Source organism: Geospiza fortis, unplaced genomic scaffold (assembly GCF_000277835.1).
Source record: "Geospiza fortis unplaced genomic scaffold, GeoFor_1.0 scaffold157, whole genome shotgun sequence".
Classification (NCBI taxonomy): domain Eukaryota; kingdom Metazoa; phylum Chordata; class Aves; order Passeriformes; family Thraupidae; genus Geospiza; species Geospiza fortis.
Window position 1 is genome coordinate 6,130,073 of NW_005054314.1, and position 27,292 is coordinate 6,157,364.

General features: G+C 41.3%; 1 protein-coding gene and 1 long non-coding RNA gene across 6 annotated transcripts in view; one reads left to right on the forward strand and one right to left on the reverse strand.

Annotated features, from left to right (window-relative positions):
- The window catches only part of SLITRK2 (SLIT and NTRK like family member 2), a 5,134-nt gene extending 4,875 nt beyond the window's left edge, over nt 1-259 (reverse strand). The window contains exon 1 of the mRNA XM_005419856.2: nt 109-259. The gene's annotated coding sequence lies outside the window, so the exon portion shown is untranslated. The remainder of the gene's footprint in view (nt 1-108) is intronic.
- The window catches only part of LOC115947768, a 27,867-nt gene extending 1,119 nt beyond the window's left edge, over nt 1-26,748 (forward strand). The window contains exons 2-9 of one of the 5 annotated variants that reach the window (XR_004081625.1): nt 10,702-10,873; nt 11,726-11,771; nt 15,772-15,952; nt 16,299-16,448; nt 16,743-16,822; nt 22,178-22,364; nt 22,453-22,562; nt 22,660-23,242. This is a non-coding gene — a long non-coding RNA (uncharacterized LOC115947768). Of the gene's footprint in view, nt 1; nt 92-10,701; nt 10,874-11,725; nt 11,772-15,771; nt 15,953-16,298; nt 16,449-16,742; nt 16,823-22,177; nt 22,365-22,452; nt 23,243-24,038 lie in introns of those variants that run through there. The other 4 variants (XR_004081623.1, XR_004081626.1, XR_004081624.1 and 1 more) reach the window with 4 other exon arrangements.
- The last annotated feature ends 544 nt before the right edge of the window (nt 26,749-27,292 follow it).

The following is a 27,292-nucleotide window of genomic DNA, read 5'->3' on the forward strand; positions in this document are numbered from 1 at the left end:
CCTCCGCTCCCGGCTCGGCCGCTCTTCGCGGGAGCGCTCTGACAGCACCTGCAGGACAGCGCGGGCACTCGGAGCCGGGAAGGGGAATAAGGTAACGAGCGGATTTACCTGGGTCCGGAGAATTTTTGGCCCCGAGTCCCTGAATCCGCGCCCTCAAAATAGAGAGCAAGTCAAGCAGCTCCTTTGGCAAAAGCCAGCCGGCAGGCGCGCACGCCCCGCACACACACGCACACCGCACAGGGACACACGCACAGCCCGCACACATCCTCCGCACACGCCGCACAGACGCGCACATCACACATCACACATCACACATCATACATCGCACACATGCACAATCTGGCTCTCCGAGCAGCGGTGCTGTAAATCCTGATCTGGCATAAGCATCGATCCCCCGCTCCGGCTGGAGCAGCCAGCCCCCTCCCCAAACTGCCGTGCCGAGCTCTGCCCAGCACATTGGTGTTCCACACGTTCAGGGAAGTTCAACACCTTCCACCAAACCGGGCAGCCAGGCAGCGGCGGTCCCAAGCCTGAATCCCTGCACCCTCTGGAACGCTGCCCCGAGTACCGAGCAGCCAGATTTAACCACATCTAACACCGTCATTCCCACTGGCTGGATTAGCCCCGCTGCCCCATTGAAATGTTGTGGTGTGGCGTTTGGCTGCCTTTAAAAAGAGCAAGATGTTGGATCTGGGTTATTGTGACTTTGCTTAAGCTCCATGCCCTGGGCACAGATCTGTGTGATGGGAAAGGATGGCTGCTCCTGGTCTCTATCTAAAGGTAAAACTTTGGGTTCACACCGTGGGGAGGGGACAAAAAGGCACTCTACAGGGAATTTTTAAAGTGCTAGCAGGGCAGGGTGCATTATTGCCAGATTCTTATAGGGTATTATATGCACTTAGTCTCTAGAATGTAAAGGTTTGCTGCCAAAAGAGTTCCGAAATTGGCAAAAGTGGTACTGTCATCTCGTGGTATTCTTTAGCCATAATGTATCAGAGCCCACATTTTAGGAGCAGCAGAAATGTACTGTCTATTTTTATCTCTCTTCTTGAGCTGGAAAAGGTAACATCCTGCAGCAGCCAACACAGATGCCTTTGCAGTACTCCTGGACAGGAATAGTGCTGGAGTTTGCATTTGGGATTGAAGCTTCCCTATCTAAAATTTGGAGAGGTTGTGACAAGAGCAGGAGCATCCCACACCGGAGCACGCTTTTGGTGTGGTGCTGTGTGAATTTCAACAAGATTGGGATTCTGAAATGCACTCAGAGGTGCTCCATTCTGACTCTCTTTATCCAGCTGAATTCAGGAGCGAAAATTGCTAAGATCAGGACAGATCTGTGTGGCAGATCTGCTGTTTTACAACACTAATACACCAGCAGCCAGATTATTATTCTGTGAGATTTTTTGCTTGTTTTCTGCTCTAAACGTGAGGATATGGTGTTTGGGGAGCAAATTGGACTAGTTACAGGCTGCAGCAAATCCTGTTTTCAGCTCTTTCTAACATAGTCTGGGGGCATGAGCCTAAAAAGAGAAGGTAAAAGGAGACCCAGGTTGATTTTTTTTGTTGTTTTTGTTTTCAGAAGGGGGCATATTCATACACACCTGGCCCACACGGGGTACATAGAAGCTCCTGTAACCTCTGTCCATCACATCTCACCTGAGCAGCCCAGCACAGCACTGCCAGCTCTCACAGGGCTCGCTCCAACACAGCAAAAATGAAGGCACAAGTAACTCCAGTGCATTTTTCCCTTGTCTCAGTGTACATTTGTTTTATGTCCATGAGTTTCAGCCAGGTGCAGCTTTCTGGTGAGCAAGGACCATGTCCTGGAACTGGCTTATGAGGCAACATGCACTTCCCACTTGCTTGTGTTTACTGATAGGTGGGAAATGTGTTTGTGGCACTGCTGATGCTGCCTGGGAAGGGAGAGCGTACACATGGCATGCCTCAGCAGTAATTACCAGATTCATGTGGGATGGAAGGAACAGCATGTTAGGGGATTGCAACAGTAATAAGACACAGAGATGATACTGATTCTATTACACTGCAAATGCATGCATATAATAACCACACTTGTAGGAGGAGGAACAAGGATTAAAAAAAAAATAATAGCTTCAGCTTTTTATTTAGGAACAAAGTCCTGATTTCTCAGCATGCCTGAAGTGTTTTATAATCCCTTCAATTAAAACAGAGTATAAAAGAACAGCTTTTTTCCTCCACCGTTTTAAGGCCTTTTTATTTTATATGTTGAATGGAAGAACATTTCTAGTCTGTGACTATCTGGGAGCCTCCAGGGATAAAAGGCCAGGAAGCAGGTTGGTACAGCAGCACATGAGGGCTTGGGGAAACTCAAGGTTATGCCTGATTTGTAAGCATTGTGGAGGTCCCAAATATTTAGCTGTGTTCCCTCAATGCTCCTTTTTGTGCAGAGTGATGAAGACTCAGTACAGATGCATAGATTATGATACTTAATAGAACCATTGTGGCTTTTGAATCTTGCATAATCCAAGCCATCAGCTAAATTTGAATTAATTCCTGTTCAAACTAGATCATACTTCATAGGAAAAAGAAAAGAAATGAAACCCAATAATGTAGCCAGGCATATTTTAGCAATTGCCTATGGTGAAAATCTGCCATCGTGTTCGGTAAATTGTTCCAATAGGTTTCATCCCCCACAGGTAAAAGACTGGGCTTCCTCTACAACTCTGCATCTAACTGTCTTCAGTTGGAAATGTTTATCCTTGTAATATCCTTGTCTGCTGGCTTAAGAGCCCTTAATTATCCCCTACCTGTTTCCCATGGGGACACTCCCAGACAGCTGCAGAGCAAGTATGAGCGGAATACTTGCCTGGTGCCAGCCTTAACCTGCTTCAAACAGTCTCTTAGTCCTGTGCTCCTCCATACACCAGTGCAGCTCTTGGCTCCTGCACAGTCCTGAAGCCACCACTTTATCTGTCTGCTGGCAGGGGTAAAAAAAGCCAGACCACAGCATGAAGCATAAACACATAAAATTTGGCACAGATCATTACCCTTCCTGCCTAGTGCACATCATGCTGTTGTCCTTCTGGGACAGTAAATATCAAGGAGAAGAAAAAGTCTGGAAAAATGTGGAGATAATTTTCTTCTTCACATTGTATCTGCAGGTGGATGCTAAATACTACTTCTCAGTTAAAAACTACCTATCAGTTTTTGGGTTTGCTTCTCTGTATATAAGTGAAGGAACAAACATATCCACCAAGTCTTATGGAATAAAGAAATGAAGGCAGCCAGAAACAAAGCAAAAACTCTGTGAGTTGGATGGAGGGCAGGATATAAGTTTTACTGGTCATTAGAATCTATTAAGATATTCTATTAAGGATGCTGTTGGCAAGTAAAATGTTTATTCACACAGTATAAGTAGAAGCCAATATTGATTTCTGTGAACACAACATGATGGGTGATGCAGTAAAACAATGGGAATTTGTAAATATAGGTATTTCCTGATCTCATATGTTCCTCATCCTGTAATCCTGCACTGCATATGAGATGCCTACTCCATGTAAGCTTTTAGGGTTCTGAGATAATCATCACTGCTCTCCAACAAGTATCTTGTATTCTGGCTTTCTCTGTGCATGTGTGTGTCTCTTTGTAGCTGGAGATATTCTACTTCCATTACTACGTACCTTTTTGAGGTCTTTCCTATACTGCAAAGGGAATTTTTGAGCATCACTTAAAAGGTGTTCTTAAGGAAATAAACAGTTCCCAGATTTAGCAGTGAACAGTATGCAAAGTAATTGTTACTTGTTATCCACAGTATTATCTCATCCAGCAGCACTGGTAAGTGCTGTAAAGGACAGGATGAAAGAGGAGTCTCTGGCTTCCCCTTTCTTTGGGCAAGGAATGAGCAGGGGATGGTGAAGGAGGGTGAGCATGAGAGGCAGGGAGAGCAGCCTGTGCCCTCCATGGCCCTGTGTCCGTCCTGGGCTGCCCAGACACAGCCACACGTGCCGAGAGAGGCAGAGGAGGGAGACCTTTGGGATGAAGCCTCGGTGGAAGGAGAGCTGCTGGATGAGCCAGTGTGAGGGCACAGGGGCACTCCAGACTGGGTGGTGTCTGCTGAGTTGCCTTTTGCTGGCAATCAGTGACTGCCTGTGCCATCAACTGTAAGGAATTTCTCTGGTTTCCAGATGTGCTTTTTAGCTCCATTTCTCCCAACCGTGCAAACATATGGAGGGCTGGCCTACTTCAGAGTACTGCTCACTGACACTTCATGACTACCTATTGTATAAATGAAAGCATTTAATGAACTATGACTTTAAATTAATGTGCTTTCTAACTCTTCCCTCAGTTTTTGCTTCCTGCAAGGACTCAGACCCTGGCCAAGGTTAGGCATTTTTGAGACCTGTTATCTAAGTGCAACATGATTTTTTTTGCAAGGAGACTACATCATGACTTGTTTCAATATATCTGGGGTAATCTGTTTTATAGCAGCACAGTGTGATTCTACCCTGGTGGTAAAAACTGCAACAGCAGAACTACCAGTTTCTGAATTTTTGTATCATTAATCCTGACTGTCTTAAGAAGATAATTTAGTGTATTATAATGGCAGTAATATTGGTTTCAGCAGGAAATGTGATAGAGAAGCTGTCTTTCATAAGGTATCCCTGGTAGCCTGTGCTTTGGGGATGCTGACGGACTCTTCCACTGCGCAATTTAGAATTGATCATTAGTTTAGATTTAGCCCAGTTTTTTTTTCTTTCTTGCCTAGAAAAACAAATATCCTCTCCCCTACTACACTCACACCTTTTATCATAGCACCCAGCAAAGCACTGTGAGACAATTAATATTTATGGATGTCTTCATCCTATTCAGGAAAGTAGTATGTCTGATCCAAAGCCCTTTGGTGTCAGTGGAAGGACTCCAACTGATTTCAGTGGGATTTGGACCAGATCTTTGAACAAATACTTAGCTTCAAAATCGGCACTTAGGTTTTATTGAGTGCTTTAAATATTTTTGGAAGTGCTTTGTTTCATCATGTCAATGGCTCTTTTTCTCTGATAGGAACAACGAGATGAATCTTCCTGATGATAGATATTCTGTGCTGGCATTGCTGAGCAACGAGAACAAAAAAAAAAAAAAAGAAAAAAAAGGGAAGTGTGGGGTTTTATTTTCCCAACCTTAAAACAACGATGGATGTATTATTTATTGTGTTTCAAATGTGTGTCCACAGTAATTTCTACCACTACCTTTTACAAGTACATTTTTTCAGCTTTCCTCAGAGTCATAATCTATGTGTTACATACTGTGAATGTTTTTAACTGGAAATGTCCCATCGTGTAAGCACAAGTGCACACAAGTGTTTTTAGTGATTTGGAGAGTCTTGTTTAAATTATTGTGTCTTCTTGCCTTACTTCAGTGGACAGGGGGCTCATATTTGCACAATGCAGTTGATGTATGGGTATGATGAACTTTCACTGTTGAAATTCTGGTGAGCTGATGTGAGAAATTTTTTCTCTTTAGTTTTTAGTAGTAAAAGGAACATAAAGAAATCCATATCATATTTTTTGTGACATTGAAATTGAAAGAATACAAATTCCACTGTGCTAATGACATATCTAGAAATATGTGAGGAGCAGGAGCAATGGGTGAAATTCAGCCCTGGGCAGAGGGCCAGCCTGGAGTGATTCATCATGAAAGCCCCCAATTAAGACCTCAAAACAGGGCTTAAGTGAGACTTCAGTGCCCTATGCCTTGAGCTGGCTTTCTGCAATAGTGGCAGAAAGTTCCTCCAAATGAATTATTCATCATAAATAATGCATTCTATTAGTTTAGCCTATTTTTCTTGATTCCTTGAATTTATTTAATTGAAATTACTCACCAAATAATTTCTATGAATAATCATGGCCTGAGGATTATTTTGAGCAGTTCATGGTGAGCATTTCATATTCCACATTCAGAATGAGAGCTGTGTCATTGAGTTGTCATTATGCACAGAGGTCACATAGTTCTGGTTTCGCTTCAGAAAAAAATGAGATGAGTGGAAAAGAAACAGCATTTTTTCAGTCTCCATGTGTTCCCAAAAGTTCCTTCCATTCAATTCATTCCATGAGATGTTTGTGAATAGCTGCCCGCTGAAGAAAGAATTGGGTAATCATTAGCTTTTGTTGTTCACCTGGTTTCTAAGAGGAGTGTAATTCTGCATGTGCACAGGGTGTGGGCATGTGTGGCTGTCAGTCAAGGTCCCCCTCTTCACAAAAGTTTGGAACCAAATCTGCTGAAAGGTGCTGCTCTGAGCAATTTTAGTTTCCCACTCATCAGTGGAGAAGTGATTGAGGATTGCCCCAGGAGGGTGGGAGATTTCAGCCGGGCCTCGCTGAGCCGGGTCTGGCTGAGCTGGAGCTCATTTCCCCTGCAGCGCTGGGCTGGCACACCCAGAGGGCGTGGATAATTCACCATGGCTTTGGCTGCTGCTGAGCAGTGTTCCCACAGCCTCAGGGCTGTCTCCAACGTTCTGCCCTCGGTGGGCTGGGCAGGAGGAGGGTCCTGGGGAGAGCACACAGCCAGGGCAGCTGGCCCCAGCTGGACATGGCACTGGACATGGCACTTGGGGCTATAGTCTAGTTGAGCTGTTAGGGCATAGGTTAGACTTGATGATCTTAGAGGTCTCTTCCAACCTCATTATTCTGTGATTGTGTGAACTGGTCAAAGGGATATTCCACACCATGTGATGTCTGCTCATCACTAAAAGCTAAGAGAGGGAGGAGATGACATTTGTTAACAAGGATGTTTGTTTTCTAGAGCAACCACTAATGAAGACTTACATCCCAGGAAGTGGCTGGACAGCACGACTGTGCTGAGAATAAACCTTTTGTTTTCCTGTGCTTCCACGTGCAGCCTGTCGCTTTGCTTTTTTGAACTGCTTTTATCCTGACCCACAAGTTTTTCCAATGATAAAAAATGTAATTCTCTGAGAATTAAATACTTCAATTTTAAAGTAGAGAAAAACATTCCCTGCTTTTCTGCAGTCTTTTCCACATCACTCTAGCCAGAAACTTCACTGTCTCTGAGCAGTAATCATTTACCTGAAAAATACCCCATAATATTTGTCTTGTGGAGGCTGGTTGTACACATGCTGACTTTGAAGCATGATGTATAACTGCAAGTGGCATGAAAAGAAATTGATGAGGCAATTAGAACTTGTGAGAATGGTGGCTGCATTAATTTGTTGGGGAGAATCACTTATAAAGTATTTCAAATTCCACAGAAACCTCAAAATTTATTTGGCATCTGAAGTAGCTCCCTGAGTTGTTATTGCACAAAGCACAAAATAAACATACATAAAATCCTGACCTAGACTTCAGCCACGGACAAATCTCCCTTTGGCTTTATGGGGCCAGGATTCCAGCTGGCTTCTGCCCTGGGGAGTTACACACAGGCACACAAATCTTGAGTATCTAGTGTGATGTTTTATGGTGAGATGTAGGTGCTTGGGTAGAAAATAGGCATACTCAGAATCTCCTCTGCTATTAACAGTGATCAAACTCTGATGGTGCTTAAAACTGCTTGATGTCAAAATTTCTAACATTGCTATTTACCTGGCCTTGGAGTTGCTTTCTTGGCTGTCCTCAGAACCATCTCTGGGTTGATGGATTCATTCCAAAGCAAATCAGAAATATGCCAAATGTGCACATTAACTGAAAGGACAATAGGAAGGGAAGGAGTTAGTTAAAATAATACCTCTGCTTTATTGCAGTCATTGGGGTTTGGATGCTGAAGACATTTAGTCAACTGCTCTCCAGCCTAAATGCCAGGGGGTGGTGGTGGGGGACACCTGAACCTGTGGAATAGTCCATGGATGAGTGTGTGCCCAAATGCTGCGCAGCATGGACCTTGTTCTTTGTGTGGTGCCTTTTCAGCCCAGGAGATTCCAGCTTTGGCCTCAGTATGAAGTGTGTGTATGCATTCCATAGCTCTTGTGACATTTCTTTCCATTCCAAAGCACATAATTTCTGAACAACTGTCCATCCTTTATATGGCCTCTTTTTTATCATCTATTAGTCTTTTTCCTGTAAAGCAATAAAGTCCTTTGCACAGCAGGAGATTTTTATGTCCACTGTGTGCCTGAGCAGCAAGTAAAGCTGGGAGGAGAAGAGGACAGCTCAGTTAGCCTTGGTAATCAACTGCACCTTGGAATCTGGAAAATTCATTTGCACACATATTTGCTCAGTGTTTTGGCTTTACAACCATTACTCTGGTTAGCATTTGAGCTTTCTGATTAGAAATATTGTTGCTTTTGCACACAGAAGTGTTTGGCTTTATTATTTCTAGCAGGTGTTACTGATGCACTTAGAATTCTATAGAGCTGAGGTCCCTCCTTTGCAAATATTTACTTATGACCTGTCCAGTGATCCAGATCATCTCAAGTATAAGCACTTCAATACCTTCCTTTTTAGAGATGTGTCTTTCAGAAGCCTCTCTTGTCTTATGACAACTACCTTTGTCTTTTGACATTTTTTTATACTAATACAAATATCTTAAATATCTTTTCTTTTGGCAGAATACTTAAACCTCAACAGCTAACAGGTGTCATTCAGCAAATCACAGCTTACATGGTACCGGTAGCAGAATTAGGCTCATGGCAGATGCATTGTACCTATGAATTTCTCACCCCAAAAATTCTCGTTGTTATTTTTTATCCTTTCTGGCATTAAAATTTGTATTCAGCATTAGTATTTTGATACTGCAGGAACATCTGATAACATGAGTCATGAACCAGCCCTCATTGTTGTATTGTTGGCTGTTTGGCTTATCTCTTTCTTTCTCCTCTAGAGTGCAAGTATAACTGCGAGGGGGGGTCATATAATTTTTGTTCCATACCTTAAGAGCTTTTGTAATATGAAGGCTTAGATCTAGAATTATAATTGTGTGGGATGCTGTATGCACAAGCAGAATGACAGGTAGCTTACAATGATGTAGTGAGAATTTTGCTATTTTTTAAACTGAATGTGGACATGAAAGATGCACCTATCTCTGAAAGATAGGTACAATTAGATTGACAACTTGTATGTCAGGCTTCTTGTTGGTGTCATTTAAAATTGCTGAAATGCAGAGTTGCCACTCCCTCCCTTCTTCCATTCCCTGAAATGAAGCTTATACTGGAAATGCTGACAAGACCCTTATCATTTGAGATGGCACCATGCGCAGCTTTAAATACTGGTTATAAATGTTAATGCGTTATCTGAATGATATTTTTTCCACATGTAGGCAGCTCAGGATAGAGTCTCAGTAATAAATTTAACGAGTTCAGGGGGAAGACGCAGTATGCTTATGTGAGTATTATAATGATTGGCATTTTTGCAAACAGCATGTGATAAGTGGTGCAATTTTATTTTCAAAGTTTAATCAATAGAGAGCTCTTTGATATTGCCATGTACTTTGCAAATAGATGCTTACTTGGGATGACAGCAAAACAACTTCTGTTTCATGGTGTGTTTACGCTTAGGGTTTAATCAGTCTGCTTTAGTGATTGTCATAAATTTTGATATTCCAAAAATTAAATAGGGGCTATAAAATAATTATGCTTCATGGTGGCATCCTCTTGCTGCTAGCTTGGGTTATCTGGCTTCACAAATGTTGAAAAGGGCTCCAAGTCCATCACTGTGCCAATTACAAGAGCATGGGCTGTGCACCAGTTTATTCTCATTTATTGTAAACCCACACCAGCTGTTGTAGAGGAAATTGAGGTGGATCTTCAAGAGCTTAAAAAGGACATTATGAATGTCTTGTGTTAGCTTTTGGGAATGAATTTCCTGTCAGATAAGAAGAAGCAGAAATGACCCCATATTACACTGCAGCCTCCCCTGTAATTTTGATCCACATGGGTTGCAGAAGTGGCTGAAGCTCCTTCTGTGTGAGCACAGTCATCCAAACCCCCCAGAGTGGCTCCTTCAGTGAGCCCCAGCACCAGCACTGGCACTCCCCAGGGAGGCTGAGAGGAGCAGAGCATCCCTGGCCTTTCTTTGGGACATTTCAAACCAGCACAGAGCACTTGAGGGGATTCCCACTGCTCTGGGTGAGCTTTGTTCTTGCTGAGCAGAGCCCGATGGGCTGTGTCTCTTTAGTTCTTGGAAACAACAGTAGCACTGGAAAGCTGAAGTTGGAAGATCATTTCACAACCATTTGAAGGTTGACCATGTCCACATGGAGCTGTGGTGCCAGCCCAGCTTGTCCTCCCTGTAGCAGCAGAAATTCCTGCTCGCCTCACAGGAGCAGTCCCAGGGAAGGCTGCCTGGAACAGTGTTAGTGCTTGATTGGATGTGGCAGCAGAAGGACACACACCATGAACTCAGAGATAACCTTTGGCAGGGAGTCCTCTCTGCCACTCTCATCCTCTCTGATAAAAATACAGTAACTGGTAGGCATTGGGAAGTGAGGAAGCTGGAGCCTTTCAGGTGATTTAACCTGAGTGCAGCAGAGTGCCACGAGCACTGAGGCAGAACCTCCAGAGATGGCAGTGGGGGATCTGTGCCAGGCACCACTGCAGGGAATGACCCTGTGGGATCCTGATCTCAGCACAGAAATTCCTCCAGAGCCATGAGGGGTTTTGGCAGGCTGACAACAGTGTAAGATCAGGGTGTATGTGTGCTGTGCATACCTGATGAGTTGTAGTTGCCTGTGAAAAAAATTGGTCTTTGAATATTTCTTTTTAACACTTTTTACTTGCAGCAAGAAGACACGGTTTCAACATCAAGATACTGAAGCTTCAGCTGGAGTTCTACTGCTGTTCGTACAAAGATTCAAGAGAATATCCTAGAGAAAGCAAAGTTTTACTCCTTTTTATACAATTTTTTTGTGATATATTTATGTGTGTGAGCTCTGTATGAGCAAATATATACATGTAAGTAAGTACATCTGTTTGTTTAAATACCAGGTGTTGTGCTTTGCTGTCCCCTAACTAACACCAATTGCTGTCCTGCCTTTGTAAATACGCTGTACTGGCTGATTCTTTTGCATTCTTTGTGCTATCTTTGCTTATGCTGAATAGCAGCTGACACTTTAATTGGGATGGCTGAGCTCAGTGCATTTGCCTTTGGAATTGGACACTTTTCAGTGCAAAGAGAGGGTACCACAGGCTGACTCTTCTGCCTTTATCCTCAATCAAAACTCCATTAAATGAGACCTATAGTTTGTGGCATTCTCCCTGGGACATTCTCCCTTGCATTGAAATCCATGGGAAAGGCTGGAGACTTCATTTTTAAGGTTAATTAGGTCCTGAAAAGGATTAACTGGATTTGTTTTATCTATATTTTTTTATCCTATTTTTAAAAAGCTTTTTAGTTACCTTCATCTTTGTTGGTGTATTCAGATACACTTTTCCCTTTACGGGAAAAATTTTATGTGCTTTTGAGTTAATTAAAAGCCATTTTGATAGACAGACTGTAATTCTCATTTTAAACAAAAATGAGCATTGTGCTTGACATTGTGTTAAAATTTAGGCATCAGATATTGCTATATATTAATGTGAGTCATACAGGTAATCTTTATTTTTGTTTAACCAACTGCTAACATTATTCACTGCTTAAGCACTAAATGTGAATTTGATTTTCAGTTGGCTACACTGTGGAAAATAAAAGAACAAATAGTTTAAGGCATAACCATTTAAAAATTCTTTGGTGGAGGTGGCAGTTTCAGAAGCCAATTTTTTTTAAATTTTTTTATTTTTATTTATTTTTTTTTTTTTAATTTTCAGGTTCCCATAATGAATCTGCTGTGGACCCTACTGTTGATTCAGAAAGGTAAATTCTCTCCTTTGGCTTTTGGCTGCATGAAAACATTTCTGTATAGATATGATAACAATAGTTAAGTGACCTGCCCGTGGGCCAGAAAAAACATCCCCTCTGTGTCCCTAAAGAGGGCTCTCAAAGCCTGCCTCACTCTGCCAGCAGAGACAGTCTCCTTGTAGAAGACCATGCAAGGTTTGAGGCTGGAGTCAGTCTCATAACTTTCTTCTTTTTGTTACTGAAAATAGAGCTATTTATCATGCTTACCCTTCAATGTCAATATACATGAAGAATAGAATGTGTTGTAGGAGGGAGGAGGGAAATATCATCTTGTTCTTGTACTCAATTTTAGATGAATTGATTTTGCAGGGGAGTAAATTTGTATTTGTAGTCCTCCTCCCCATTCGAGGTTTCCTTGTGTTGCATTCACTTCCAGCCCTTTCTCCCACATCTCTTCAGAAATAACTGGGTTCTCAGTTATTTTCAGTAAAATTCAATTCTCTTAACCCTTAGGAATAATCCAGGCAGGAGGGGTTTTGAGCAAGTGCAAGAAAGGCCCTACAATGTCAGCATAATAACATGGCTCTCCTCATTCTAATGGCATTCCTTGCTCCTTGTTAGATTAAAGAAGTTCTCTGTGACTTTTTTCCTGTTGCTGTACAACACACTTCAGTCACGAAATGGAAATGTTCTCCATGGACTGCAGGATTTTCTTCTTGATTTTTTTCTTATGTTCTTATGATCTCTTTTTTCTCATCTTAGCTCTGGCTCTTGGTTTTATAACTGTTGTACTGAATGTAAAATGCTTGGAAAGAGCAAGAATGAACAGAGACTGACAAGGTAGACTTCTGATAAATCATGTCACACCAAAAAATATTAATAAAAATAGTAGTCAGACTGGAAGAGGCAGAGAGGAGGGACTGCTGTGGGAATGCTGAAGAAAAGTGGGGTAAACTCCAGTTTTAGAGCATGGTTTGAAGATCCCACTCTTCTGTTCTTGTCTGATTCCCACAAACTCTCCTGTTACAGACCCTCAAAGCCACAGTGTAGTGATTCCCAATGGGACAAAGCAGAAGCTACTGTAAGAACACAGGTCCTTGCATTTTCCTTGGTGTTTCAGTGCTACATTTGCATGAGCACCCCCTGGGTTCAGCACTAATGACCCACTGGAGGTGCTGAGTGAATGAAGCCACGCAGTCAGTCAAGCTTAGCTTCAGAAATTGTTGGGACCATTACTAGATCTTGGAGTTTTACTTGTCCATCCCAGCTGTGTTTCACTCTTATGAAACACACTGAGGCATTTCACACCTGCTGTCACCTTAGAGTTCTTCAATACAGCCTCATTTGATGCTGCTTCAGGCATCCAGGAACATCTGGAGAGTCCCTGATTTCAGCCAGCCTTCAGAACATCCTCAAATCCTGGCATTCCTGCTCTCATAGCTTTGGGGTGCTGCAGGAATCAGCTGACACAAACAGACACAAACAGATTAACTGGAGGTGCAGAGCACTGAGGTATGGTTGTTCACAATTATCTAGTGAATTTTAATGGCAGCTGAGTCATGGATTCCCCCTGTGGCTTTGAAGTTGCCAACAAAAAAAAGTGATGGGTTTATTTGGCATTCAGTGCAGAACTACATTTGGTATCTGTGCTCAGGAACCTTGACAATGGCTCAGAAGCCCCTTGCTCTGAGCAGGGGAAAACACAGAATAGGGTGCTCATTGCTCCAAGAGTAGCTATTGAGTGAAAGTGTCCTTGATGACATTGGCAGCAGAACACAAGAGCACAAAGCCAATCTCCTATGAAAGATAATTTGTTTTTGCAGATGTTGGGAAACAAGTTGGTTATTTGTTGTTTGGATTCCATACAAGGGAGTGTCTGATAAGGAGTTGCTTTTATGCTAAGAAAGTCAAGATGTTTTATGTGATTGCTTAGAGTCAGAAGAAAGCTGTATTAACAGACCTTAGCAAGTTATGGACCTAAAGCCATCCTTTTCTGGCACCTCCCAAAAGCAGATTTTACCTTGCTAACTGGCAAAATGCCATCTGAGCAGGCCAGCTGAGGCAGGCAGACAAATACTGTGGCTGGGTTCATCTAATGTGTTTGTTGAGGTCAAATCTCCTGGAAGGCAGTGGAACAGAGGTGCTGTGTCCTGAGTTTCTGAGGCTTCATCTGCTAATTGGATAGGCTGTCTCTACCTTAGTGCTGAGCAGAGTTAATGCCCAAGATCAAAAGATAGCTCAATGAAGATAAATTTGCAGCATGAGAGAATTTGTCGTGTATTTAAGTTACTGAAATACAGAATAAGCAGAGCACTGGTATTATGTAGGTGTGTGCAAGAGTATTGTGAGGAAAGATCCTGAGGCACTCATGGAATCTGAACAGTTGGACATAGGGTTTAAAGAAAATTAAGTGTCCTAATTTGTGTTTGAAGTTATAAGCTCTTCCCAATATATTAAAGTTCCTCCCTCAAATTCTCTAGACATGATCCCACATCCCTAGAACATACCATAGGACTTTCTGATTGCTGTGGAATCTTTCCACCACCATAAGATATTGTAAAACTGTTTATAAACTGAGACAAAACTGCTTCTGCAGGCCATATTCTGTGATATAGGGAATTCTTATTGCACAAAATCAGAGGAACTCCTGCCACACAGGTGTAGGAATGGGGAAGCACAGTCTTTGGGATACCATTCCCCTTTTTACAGTAGTCAGCAAGGTTTTTCCAAGCCCCTTTCTTGCTATTCAGACACTTTGGGATATATAGCAGGTGAAGGCTTTTGAAACAGAGTGAAATCCAACCTGGAATCATGGGGGAGCTTTATTTAAACCCAGTGTATGTACACACACACGTCCCACACCAACCAAAAAGCCTCCTTTTTGTCCATAGGAAATGTTTTCTCTAAATTTGCACCCAATACAGCCTGTTTGCACGTGTTACATTTTCAGGGCATCAAACAGTGATCAGCAGGCTAAGGCTGGAGGGAACTGAAACTTTCTGCTGCAGAGCACTCAGGTGGGGTGTAAGACAATGAGGAGACACAGAGACTGCTGAGGAGGTCTGTACAGGTAGTGCTCACCATCCTCTGAAGGGCACAAGAGTGGTTATGCAGAGGATGAGAGCCACAGTTTAAGGTAGCTAGAGCCAAGCTAGGGTCCAGCAGGAGCATCTTGTGGTGTGTGTGTGTTCTGCTGCTTCATTAACAGCTCTTGGTGTGCCTCCAGTGCTCTGACCTTTGATGTCCTGTGAACATGAGGATGCTTTCAGTTTTTTGCCTCATCTACTTGTTCCTGGTCAGGTGGCCTGTAGCAGGCACTGACCACAATGTCACCCACCATGGGCTGCCCTCTGGTCCTGACCTGCTGTCAGCTGGCTCATCACCTGCCCCAAGGCACAGACAGCTCTGTGTGCCCCAGCTGCTCTCTCACATCAAGGGATCTCTTCAGCTTTAATGTCCTGTCCTGTGCTTCCTGAAGATCCATCCCTGGCAGCCCTCCATGGCAGCTGACCACTCCCCTCCCTTTCTAATAGCCTAGTGCACCCCATTGCTGTGATGCCAGCGAGATCACAGCCCATCCCAGAACTTTTGTGGTTGCTGTCTGTCCCCTGTAGTGTACAGGAACTTACTGGGGATCATTGTGAACCACGATGAGCCAGCACCAGGCTTTGCACCCTGCCCAGACACACCTGCCCAGCAGCAGGGCAGGTGCAACAGAGGCCAGCCAGCCCCAGAAGGACTTCTTGACTTACACAGCTCCACTGAAGCAGCTGACATTGAGGGGCAGACGCTTTCTCAGTGGCTCAAACACCTGCCCCAGCACTTTGGTTATGCTGCCCTGCACTCGGGCAGGTGCGTGAGCCCCGCTGCCCATTGGTGTGCTGTTTTCAGGTGTACCAAGAGCACAGGATTTAGCAAAACCTTGACCTGAGCCCTCAGTGCAGCCCTCATTAGCAGCAGGCTCAGCCCTTGGCTCTGCCTGGTGCATACTAACAACTTGTTTTGATCCTTCCAGGCCATGGGAATTGTCCCCACATGCTGCAAACTCAGCCACCCCTCCCGTGGGCTGCCCGGGGCGCTGGGGCAGCACCCAAGGCACCTCGGAGGTCTTGGTGGGTTACAGGTGATCCCATGTACAAGGGGAAAAAAAGGAAACTATCACTTGTTCAGAAGACTGTGCACAGGATTTATGATAAGTAAGATTTTGCTGTTTTTTCCTCTTAGTGTGCAGACCCTTTTTCATAAGTTCCCTGCTGCCTCGGGTAGAGACAGGGTGCCCTTTATGCTGGCAATATGATGCTATGGAGCTGGCAGCCTTCCTTTTTCACAGCCCCACACTAAATGCAGGGCAAGTAGGCTGGGGAAAATAAATCTGAAAAGGGAGAAGGTTGTGCTGTTCTAGTTTCCCTTCCCATCTTTTCCTCAGTTCTTTTGCCCTGCTATAAATGCAGGTAAAAGCCTCCAGTCACAACGAGCAAAATGAAGACAGCCACGGGCTCCGGCAGTGCGTATCTACTCTAATTTCTCTTTTCTTTCTTCTAGTAATCCAGACAAGACTTGCATGTTTTCTGCTCCATTCTTTGGGTCAAGAACACACTGGTTAATAGCCAATTATTTCATGCCCTAAGGAAATTTTGGCAAAGAAGTTCCTGGGAAGAGTCAACTTGTTTTGGGAAATGAGACTAATATTCAGTAAGTGAGATATTTCCCTTTGCTCTCCTTTGCAATACTGTCCCATCTCAGCACAAGGCTGAATTTATTGCTGTAATAGCTGTGATTCAGACAAAGCATAATCATTTCCCAGAGTTGGTTTTTGGGTTTTTTTTGTTTTTCACAAAAAGTGAAGTTTTAGCCAGGACACTATAGCAAAAATTTCATTTAGGGAAATTCTACTTATTAAAAATTTCCCTTTTAAAATCTGTCCCAAACTACTGGTTGCTTTTTCTTTGAGCACTCTGAAAGGGATAATTCACTTTAAATTCACAGCTTTCCAAATTCTGAAGCCTGCTGAAATTTTCCTGGACTGCCTGAGCCAGAATGTGCAGCTCCAGCTAAGATATCTAGAGGTACATTTTCGCTTGTTTAATTGTTATTGTTTGTATTCTTGTTTAAACACAACTCATGTAGACTCAACCTATGACTAGCAGAATTTTAAAAAATTATTTCCATAGGAAAAACAAGTCTTATTTAAAACTATATTTTCGTATGAGTAGGAGAGAGCATGAATAAATTCAATTTGTGTATCAAAGGCTGTTTTACATGTACAAAAATCCAATAGTGAAAAAATAGGCTGAAAGATAATCTGAGGCGAACAGTCTGGAACAGCAACCCAGAACAGATGATCCACAGTCTAAATTACTGCAATTTATTTTTTTAATTTACTTGTGCTACTTTATTATTGTTTATTCATTTGATAGATGGCATTTAATTTCAGTTTGAGAGCTTCAGGATGAGTGTTTGATGCTAATGGTTGGAATTTACTCCTGGGCAGAAAGCCAACGTGCCACAGCCATGTTCCAGTGGTGCCCTCCAAGCTGTGTTTAAGTGGCCTTCTGTTGCCCTTGGGGTATGTTTTACACAGGAAGCTAAAAGCCTAATGCAGGCCTGCAGCTCACTTGCTGGAGCAAGGGAAAGATGGTTTTCCCTCTCTCCTGGTCTCTGCAGCAAGAAAATCAAATTATTGGATTACTGGCCCTTCGATTGCGCTCAGCGCAAATAGTTCAAAATCCCATTGTGCTGGAGACCTTTGAGATGAAATGTAAATGGATAAAGAAAACAAATGTATTAAATTGGTCTAATATGTCAATAGTGTGCTATTACCTGATTAAGTGAAATGGCTAGGACTGTTCTTCTAAACAGCCTGATGTATGTAAGACATCTGCTGCTAGACTGGCCACACAAAAAAAACCCCAACAAACCAGTAAACCAAAAAAAGCTTCCACAGGAGCCTACTAGAGGCATAAATTAATGCAGATTTTCTTTCCTTGCTTATTTTTATTTCTGGAAAAGAAAATCAAAGCAAGCAGATCGATCTTGTGCAGAGTTAAAATTGCAATTACACAGGGATCTATGCAGCACATGAAATATTGGGGCTGATAGAACAGAACCTGACTGCTTTGTTTTACATATACCTCTGTATGCATTGGCTTGAACTTTGAATTTCCTGCTTTCTGCCTTTTCTTTTTACTTGCACATGTGTTTTATGTATTTATTTATGTATTTATTCTTATTTTTACAGTGTATTTTTAAGACATAATATCAGCTAAGACTGGCAGAAGCATCTAGTGGATTTTAAACTACCTTATTGTTGTAATTTTTGTGCATATTCACACATAATATCATGATTCAAATGCCACTTCATTGTGCAGAATAAATAGGTCCACAGGAAAGGGTAAGTGAAGTAAATTATTGTACTTTTCAAAGTGGAGAAAACTTCTTTAACAACCAAGGATTCAATTCCTCCATTTTATATTAGACTGGTTGGTTTCTCTACAAGTTTCTTGTTAAAATTCTCTCACTATCCTTTTGTATTTATGTGTCCATAGAGCAATAAATAGCTATTGAAACACAGTTGTTATTGTCAGTGTCACTGTCACTGTGTTTGAATTTCTTTCACTCCACAGTTTTGATGAAATCAGGGTAACTCTTGTGTGCAAGTGCCAAATATGTGAGCACGTATTCTAATGACTTGGGTTTCAAATAGAGCCTCCAAAACTGACTAATAAAATGCACATTAAACTAGAGGCTGAGATATATTTTTGTAGCTTGCTGAGATTCTAGCACATACTGGTGTTCATAAGATAATAAATGTGAAATGGATTTGATGCTTATCCACCTGAACATTTCTGAGTTAAAAAAAATAAAAGATTGATAGACAACACCTTCTCTCTTTTACAACTAATAAGCTTCTAGTTCATTAAGTTATTACATGCCATTCCTTGTCTGACAAATAGAATCCATAATTCAGTTTTTCCCAGAGTTGCACATTCTTTAAGTCTACAGACTAAACCACCAGAGCACATTTTGTCAATAAAGCTTCTGTTTGGTGGGGGAAGGAGGGGGCAGTTAAGTAAAGTAATATGAAATGCAATCCATTCTTGGTGTCAGAGGTCATTTATTAGCTTCAATATTGCTTTTATTCTATTTATACATTCACTAAATGATGATTGTTATGGAAAGTCCGTGCTTATTCACTGCATTATATTTAAAATGTTTTACATTTTGTTGCAGGCTCTTACACTTGGGAATCTTTAGCATTATCTTGAGAAGTAAACTGTGCTTTTGCAAGGAATCCTTGACAATGTATTAGTTCAGCTCTGCATTTACTGAGGGATAAAGGCTTTCTTCTGTGAGCAGTGGGAAAGCCACAGAGGCAAACAAAAAACCAGCCATGTTCTGCAGCCCTGAACCAAAAGACTTGTCACTTCCTGAGCCAGAACTGCCCAGCACAGATGCAGGCAGCCAGTGACACCTTCAGCATGGAAAGTTATGTGGGACTAATTTGTGTCCTAGACCAAGGTTCCAGCACTGCTCCTCTCACCAGGGCTTGAAGAGGGATTGCTGTGCTCTCTGTTGAGAATAATATATGGTATCTATTTGTAGAAAATACAGCCTGGTGATAAAATGCTTGCCTAGGGAGTGGGATAGAGTGGTCCAGGCTCTTCGCAGCTTGCAGTGATTTAAACCCATTTTTGCTGTCCAGAGAAACAGGCAATCACGACAGGGGGAGAAAAAAGCAGTGTGCCCTGCCCTCCAGCCCTGGCGTTTGGGTGGATGCTCTGCCAAGGGTGCCCAAGGCTGTAGCTGATGAGAGCAGTGAGACAGCCCTCCCTAAGGAGGGGGTGAGGCTGAGAGCTGGCAGGGGGAGCAGGGCAAAGCCCTGCAGCACTTTTGGTTCTGTTTTGGTGTAGGGTGGGGTAACCATTGGATTACCTTCCCTGGGGAGGTGCTGCTCTAGCCCTGGAGAGGCTCAGAATTTCTTCCCTTGTCCGCCCCTATTCTGACTAAAGCCTTCCTTTTTCCTTGCAGTGGAAATTATCAGCTGTGAGTGGTTGTCATTTTCAGCAGAGGGAGAAGCAGCCGTTCCCTGCCCCAAAGTGTCTCAGGGGTATATGGTTCAATTTCTGCAGGCATCCAGGAATTAGTGTCACCTTTACAGGTGAATGAAAGTCAGGGTTAGTCTGAGTAAGAAGGGGAATGAAGGAGGGTAGCACTGAGCAGGAATATTCAAGCCTGCACACTGCTGGGAGGAGGTCTAGAGTAGCATTTTAACCAGGCCAGATCTGTCCAAAATGCTTTGACACTGTATTATTGTACTTTAATATGGGCTAGTACTTCTCATTATATTTTTAGTTAACAAATACACAGGTGATTGTTGCCACTGAAGGATAATGGTGTCTTTGGAAAGCACTATTTGAAAATGGAATGTTGTAACATGGTGCTAAGACAACAGCCTAATGGGGTTACTGTTCATGACAATTACTGACTGTGAATTATAAATGAGAGAACAATGGGAAATGTTATTTCAATTGAGTATGTAATAAATGAAGAGAAGCCAAAGTATCTAATTGATCCTTTCTCCAGAGATCACTCAGAGCTGCTCTCATGCTGAAAAATCCATCTTTGAAGAGGATGCAGTTCCCGTGTGTCCACTCTCTGCAGTGGTCCCTGACAGCAGAGCAGAGCAGGCACCTCTAGACCCACACTGGTGCTCACTCTTGGGCTTGAAACCCTGCTCAGGTTATATATCCTGTCTTCCCAAAATGGGAACTATACTGCTGAGGCTGTATAAGTGCCCTGAGCTAACCTCTGTGAGGAAGGCTCACTAGATCATCATGGAAATGAATGAGTCAACAATGCTTTTGCCTTATCAAAGCATTTATAAAATCTGATTTTTCTAGATAGCTAGGAAATGAAATACTCAGTATTCTGATGGAGTTTCCTAACCCACTGTCACTCTTGTCTATGACTGTAGCCTGTGAAATTTAATTAGCCATTTATTACTTTTGTACCTAATATATAAAAAATAGCAATGAGCTGAAAACACTGAAAATATTCACAAGAACCAGAAAAACAGACTGGTAGCTGTGGGTCTTCTGTAACTGCTGATATCTCCTGAGAGGCCCTTACACTGAATTTATCCAAGATTTTGAGCTCTTGCTTTATGTTTAAATAAATAAATAAATAAATAAATCTATTATCTTTAAGCTTTTTGCTTTTTTTATCGGGGAAAATTTTAATGAGAAAATTTAGCTCATCAGTGTTAAGTTTTCTACTAATTAGGTGGAAGTGATTTTTCTTCTGCATGCAGTTTCTGTTATCTGGCACTCCTGAGCTACTGGGTAGCATCCACAAATAGCACTGCCCTGCTTTAGTATTTTCAAAAAACAAAAGAGAAGGTCTAAGAAGTTATTGACTACTGTAGCATTTACATTCTGTGGGAACAAGTAAAATGACATTTAAGAGCTGCATGTTTGCATGTTGTTTCTGCAATTCCAGAACTGGAATAGATATGCTCAGCCTTTCTGCTATACTGTATTCTTTTTCAGCAACAAGACAATTTATGGTTCAAAATAATATATTTGACAGCATAAATGAGTGATCTGGTCACATCCACTCACTTAAGCATGTGGTTTTGCTCATTGTTATAAAAAACCAAACCAAATTTTCATTCCTAGCCAAACCAACACTCATTCCTGGCCCAGTGGCTATTTTTTCATGCTGGTTGGTTTTTATTTTACAGGCCTATAAAGTGCTGCTATGGAAGTCACTTTTTTCCCTACTGAGTGAATAAATTACAAGTCCTGGAGCAGTGCTCAGTGTGCTGTAATTCTTGGCTATAACATCTATGAGATATGTTTAAACTGAATGATCCACTGCTCAGAGGAGTGATGGCTTCTTTTATAGCCCTCTTGTTCTTGCAGACAGTAAACCATTGAAATAGACCATGAAGACAAGGGCAAGCTCACCATATTCTCATCTTTCCTGGAGTTGCATGTACTTCTGTCTGTGCTGTGGGACACCTCACACCTCACACATTCAGGACTAGCTAAGTCTTGGCATTAATAATGTTTTGTGGGGTTTTTTTTCCTCCAGTCTATATTTTGAATTATAAAACTCTGATAATTTCTAAAAAAGGTTATACTTCTATCTGAAGCAGATACAAGCTTCAAACTTATATGTAACCTACAGGTATAGAAACCACTTTGAAAGATGTTATTGTTCCTTCCAGTAGTTTTTTTCTCCATCTGCACAGAAAATGTTTTTCCACTTCCAGGCAGACTCTTCTGTTCCTATCTCTTATGTACTCAGTCACCTTGTAAATGCAGAGCATTATTGTACAGGAGAAGCTTTTTCACAGACTCCATGACTTTGACAATTACTTATTGTAATTTTTTCATCTCTCCTGTCCTTTTTGACAGATCCTGCAAGACTATTTTATCCATTATGTGACCTTCTTACTTGACATTCCTTTGTCATTGTTCTGAATCCAAGCACAAAGAGCTGAAGAAGGCTGGGATGCAGAGGAGGGGAGAGGCCAGGATTGTCCCCCAGAGCTCCCAAAGCAGGTGTGCCTGGGCAGGTCTGGGCTCTCACACTGCAGCCAAGGTAATTGCATTGCATATCTGTTTAAATGCTAAAGAATAACACACGTGCTCACAGCCTCCTCGTGGGTTAAACTGTCTTTCGTTCACAGGAGCAAGGTGACATATAACCCTTTTTTATACTCATGCTGGAAGTTGTGGTTGAAAATCCCCACTCTCAATACCCCCAGCCCCCATTCCAGACTTTACTGGGTTTCTACTAGTGAGTAGCATGGTTTATAATTTTACTGTTTTCTTGTGTTTAAATGTAATGCCTCTCTAGCTACTAATTTTATTTTCCTGTTTAATTTATTCTCCAGATTCTCTGGCCTTCAATCAATGCACTGAGTGATTAAATTATTATCCCAGTAATGAGATGTGACACAATCTATGCCAGTTACCTGTGTGACCTGCTAAGTAGGTTAATTGGCAACCCTGAATAATTATCACCCACCTCATCTTGCTGACTGAGGGTCTGACAGATAAATGAAACATAAAAATGCTGAAAATGACACACAATTTTTAATTTCAACTTCTGAATTGTTTCAAAGAAACCTTTTACTTAGTAGCTTGTTAATAAAATTGAAAAAATACCTTGTGAACTTACTGGTTTTATTAATATGTAGATGTTTGCTCTTGTGCATTAGCAAAGCTTCCTAGAGGAAAATGAACTCTGTGACAGATGAACAGGTCCCTCAATTCTCCAAATTGCTTATATAAATCAATTGTTGCATCCTCAGAGACTGCTCAAAAGTGAGGAAAATTCAAGAAGTCAAAGTGATATTTGTGGTGACATTACAATAATTATGTTTTAATGGTTTTCTGTGAAATCTTGAGAATTATAAATTCATTTCATTGTTTAATGAAAGCTGTGATCCTTCTACTCCCATTTCTCAGGAAAGAGAGTTAAGAAAAATAAATATGGTACCTGGTGATGCTGACTTGTATTGTGTATCTAATCTTTTCTACTTTGCTCATTTCTGAAAAACCAGGATGCTATTTCTTTCTGTCCTAGAAAATGTAAGATTGGAACTTAGAGAGGAAAAAGAATGGACTCCTACAGATGAGAAGATGGGTTAAAAATTTAAACTTTTGGTCTCTTCACAAGATAATCAGCTCAAATTAATGGTTCAGAGCCACAGATTTAGTCAGACTACTTCAAAAAATCATTCCTCTGCCCTGGCCAGAAATCTCACCAAAACTTGGGGTAGAAAGAACAATCAAAGTATTAATTTCTTGTTATCAGCAGTTAATGACTGCAACATAAAGTGTCTTCAGAGAGGCACTGTGGAGAGGGGGAGCTGCTCTGCCCTGTCCTGGGGCACTCCTGTGGCACAGGGGGTGGTCCTGAGCTGGTCCTTTTCCACTGGGACCCTGCAGCCTGCAAGCACAGGCACCACTGATGGAACCACACAAACAAATATTAAAGGCATGATAATTTTGGCCCAGTTACATCAGCTTATCATGTGCCATGTCTCAAAATTTCAGCGTGGTTTTCCATTAAATAAAAGCTTGCAACATCCTGATGTCCCATCCCCTCTGGCTGCTATTGACATTCTTCTTTTTCAGCCTCTGTCTTTGCAAAAATAGGTTTCCATTTCTAAGCTCATTCCATTACAGAAAGCAGAGTGTGCAGTTTGCTGTGCCCAGAATGGATTCTTCAGGTGGATAACCCATCCAAAGCCATTCCATCTTTCAGTTTGTTGTCTTACAGGCTTTCAAGTGGGGTGACACAATTCAAGAGAGGATACTGATGAAATCACACTCAAACCTGAGTCTGAACAAGTCAGCAGAGCTCAGCTTCTGGGAGTGAGTAATGTTAAAACCAAGCATACGCTCAAGTGTTTTGCTGGATCATGGCCATATTGAACTATAATGACCTAAATGGATGTACTCCCCAGGCAAATTTACCCTTTGCTTTCCTCCTGCCCACACATACATTTGCACCTCAATCAATCACTTATGTCTCCTTCTATTTCCTGCATCCTACTTTTATGAAAAATTTTATGACTTGTTTAATCTCTTCTAAGCATGGCTTTATTTCCTCTATTGGTTTCCTTGATAATTCATCATCAGGGGTTTTTGCCCCTACCTAAAGGTTTTCAATTTTAGTGTAGAAATTTAATAAAAACAAATTTTCTAAGGCTTGTTAAAGTAGTTGTACTGTCTCTTTGTGCTCTTTTATCTAAACCCCTTCCTCCCCATATAAAGACAAAGGTGTTGAAGATGCACATCAGGTAAACTACTGCCTACAAATGGCAAAAGTAACATCTTGAAACTCTCTTTCTGTGGATCTTTTATTTCTGACATGTGGTCTTTATATCTAAAATTATAGACATTTAGATGTCAGGTAGCAAGAGAGAAAAAAAATAAAATAGAAGAGATTTGTAGCAAAATATCAAAGAACTGATGCATTGGTGGTAGTTATAAGGTGTTTTATTTCTCAAGAAGTGCCCAACTTTATAAAGTTTTTATCATACCTGATAGAAAATTAAGGACTGCTGATATTTTGCAATTCATTACCCATTGCTTGTTGATTACATAATTGTTATTGAATGAAGGAGCACTGTGAGGTCCTGTGAGAAGCTAAGCTGACATGACTTCTGTCATTCCTTTTTGTTACGATAGTCAATAGCTTAGTTGTAAGGAACAGAATTGCTCTTTGTGACTGTGTTAGACATTCTTCTGGGAGAGCTAGCTAAAATTTGAGAGCAGAAAAGCATTTCTGGAAAAAAAGAAACAAAAAAAAAACCAACATGCCAGACAAATCAATAAGTGGATGGAGCCGAGTCTGAGACTTTGGGGTTGGGTTAGAACCTAAATCAAGACACTATTGACTCTGCAAAGCCTGTATCTTTAGGGGTGCCTATATCAAAATCAATATTGCTTTCCTGCTTTATTTGATAACTTTTATGCCTTTGTGCAAGCAAATCCATTTTACAGTTGTATTTCTTTTCTTGAGCTAAAGTCTTCTCTTTGGTATGTGTGACCTGTGTACTATGGCTCTGTAAATTAACAAAAGGTGGATTGTGTGTGATATCTGTCACCAGTGTTCTCCAAGGATGACATTTACAAAGGAAATGAAATATCTGTAAATTCTTTGCTGCATAATTTATGCACAACTCCTAAATATGAGTTCTCTACAAGCTGTTCACCATTACCTCAGGAATAACTATTTTATTTTCTGGAAAAAGGATATAAGCATACATTGATCATCAGAATGTGAGACATAAACAGCAGGCCTTAATGATTTAATGCTTTTCATTTATGCAGTTTCCCATCCAAGATTTTCATATTGTATCCAATGTATCCAATATCACATAATTTAAATGCATCCCAGCTTTGTGAAAGGTAGATTTTGTAGTCCTGTTTTGCAGATAAAGCTGCAAGGACAATTGAAATTTTACCTGTCTATGCTTTACGTTAGACAAGAATCCTGTGCTTGTGCTCTTGGCTGAAGTGTTTGGACTGGTCCTGACTGTTCAGTAAGCTCAGCTGGGCTTAATGTTTTAAGAAAAGTTATATTGTTCATGAATTATTTGTGATCTTGAATGATTGTTCTGGACTATTGTTCAGAACTAGTTTGTGCTGGCCATCTCAAAGTGAACCCAGTGAAAGCCTGTCTCTTTGTGCGCCTGCCTACTTAGACTCGCCCTAAATAAATCTGAAAATGAGACCTATGTATCTTTGAACATTTAGAGTGGAGGTGGTGCAGTATTAGGTTGCTCTAAAGCCACTGAAAATTCTGAACCTGGTCTCTGAAGTTAAACCATCAATCACACCATACCCAGGCCCCTGCATTCTGCTGGTTTTGGAATTAAAAAACATTGCTAAAATTTTACTTAACTGGTTTTTGAGGCAAAACCTCTGCGTTCCAGTGAGCTCCTTGTGGTAGAAAAACGCATCTATCACAGGTAACACTTCCTGTAATTTCTGCTTGTGCTACCAGCCTTGCCTTATCTGTCTCATAAATACTCTGTGTGTGATATTTATGAAATATTATCCAGGTATAGTATTTAATCTCTTTACAAGAGAAAAAAACCCACAATGCACTTACTCAGCAATTCCATCTGAATTGTGCTTCCGTGATCTGATTTTCTGCCTCTTGACACCACCAAATTATTACTTCAGCAAAACTGTCTGCAGTGCCAACACACACACAGATGAAGTCATAATAGCAGTTCATTTTACACGTGCATATGCACAATCCTCCAAATGGTGTTCCTAAGAAGAGAGGTTTGAAAAGCTCCTTGATAACATGAGTGTGAAAGGGGTTTTTGTACAATCAATACTCACATTCTTCTTGCTGTTTGGTATTGATTGCATCTGCTTCTGCAGGGTATAATGTATATTTAACTGTATAAAATAAGTATATTAATTACTGGACCTGTGCTTCCAATAAAATGAAAATTCTGAATTAATAGCAGTACTTTCCTTTACTTTTTTGGATACATTTAATATCTCAGAGTTAACATCAAAATTCTTCCTGAGTTAGAAGAAATAAATTCAGTCTTCTGGGTAAAACAATTCCTATAGGACTGGTGAGATTCAAGCTTTAAAATTGTGTTCACTGTAAAATATGGTTCACTGCAGAATGATAGAATGCTTAAGAAAAGACAGGTAGAATATAAGAGTATATGAGGGACTGGACATTGCCTAAAAATATGTGTTTGTAATTATGGTTTAGGTAAATTGTAAAGGTAGGAAAAATTAAGTGATTTATAGCTATATAATAATGATATTTGATAATGAAATATTCATTGCAGGTAGAGATGAGAAGTGTAATGAGCACACCTTTTCCTGATGGTTTCCTTTATAAACCTTTTGGGGAATTTGTCACATCATGGTGTGTTTCCACAGGGTACTGCACTTTCTTCACAAAGGAAAACCTGCATGGGCAGCCTCCCTGGTTTCCTACAGCTTGCCCCTGGGACAAAATTTGCTCAAGGAAAG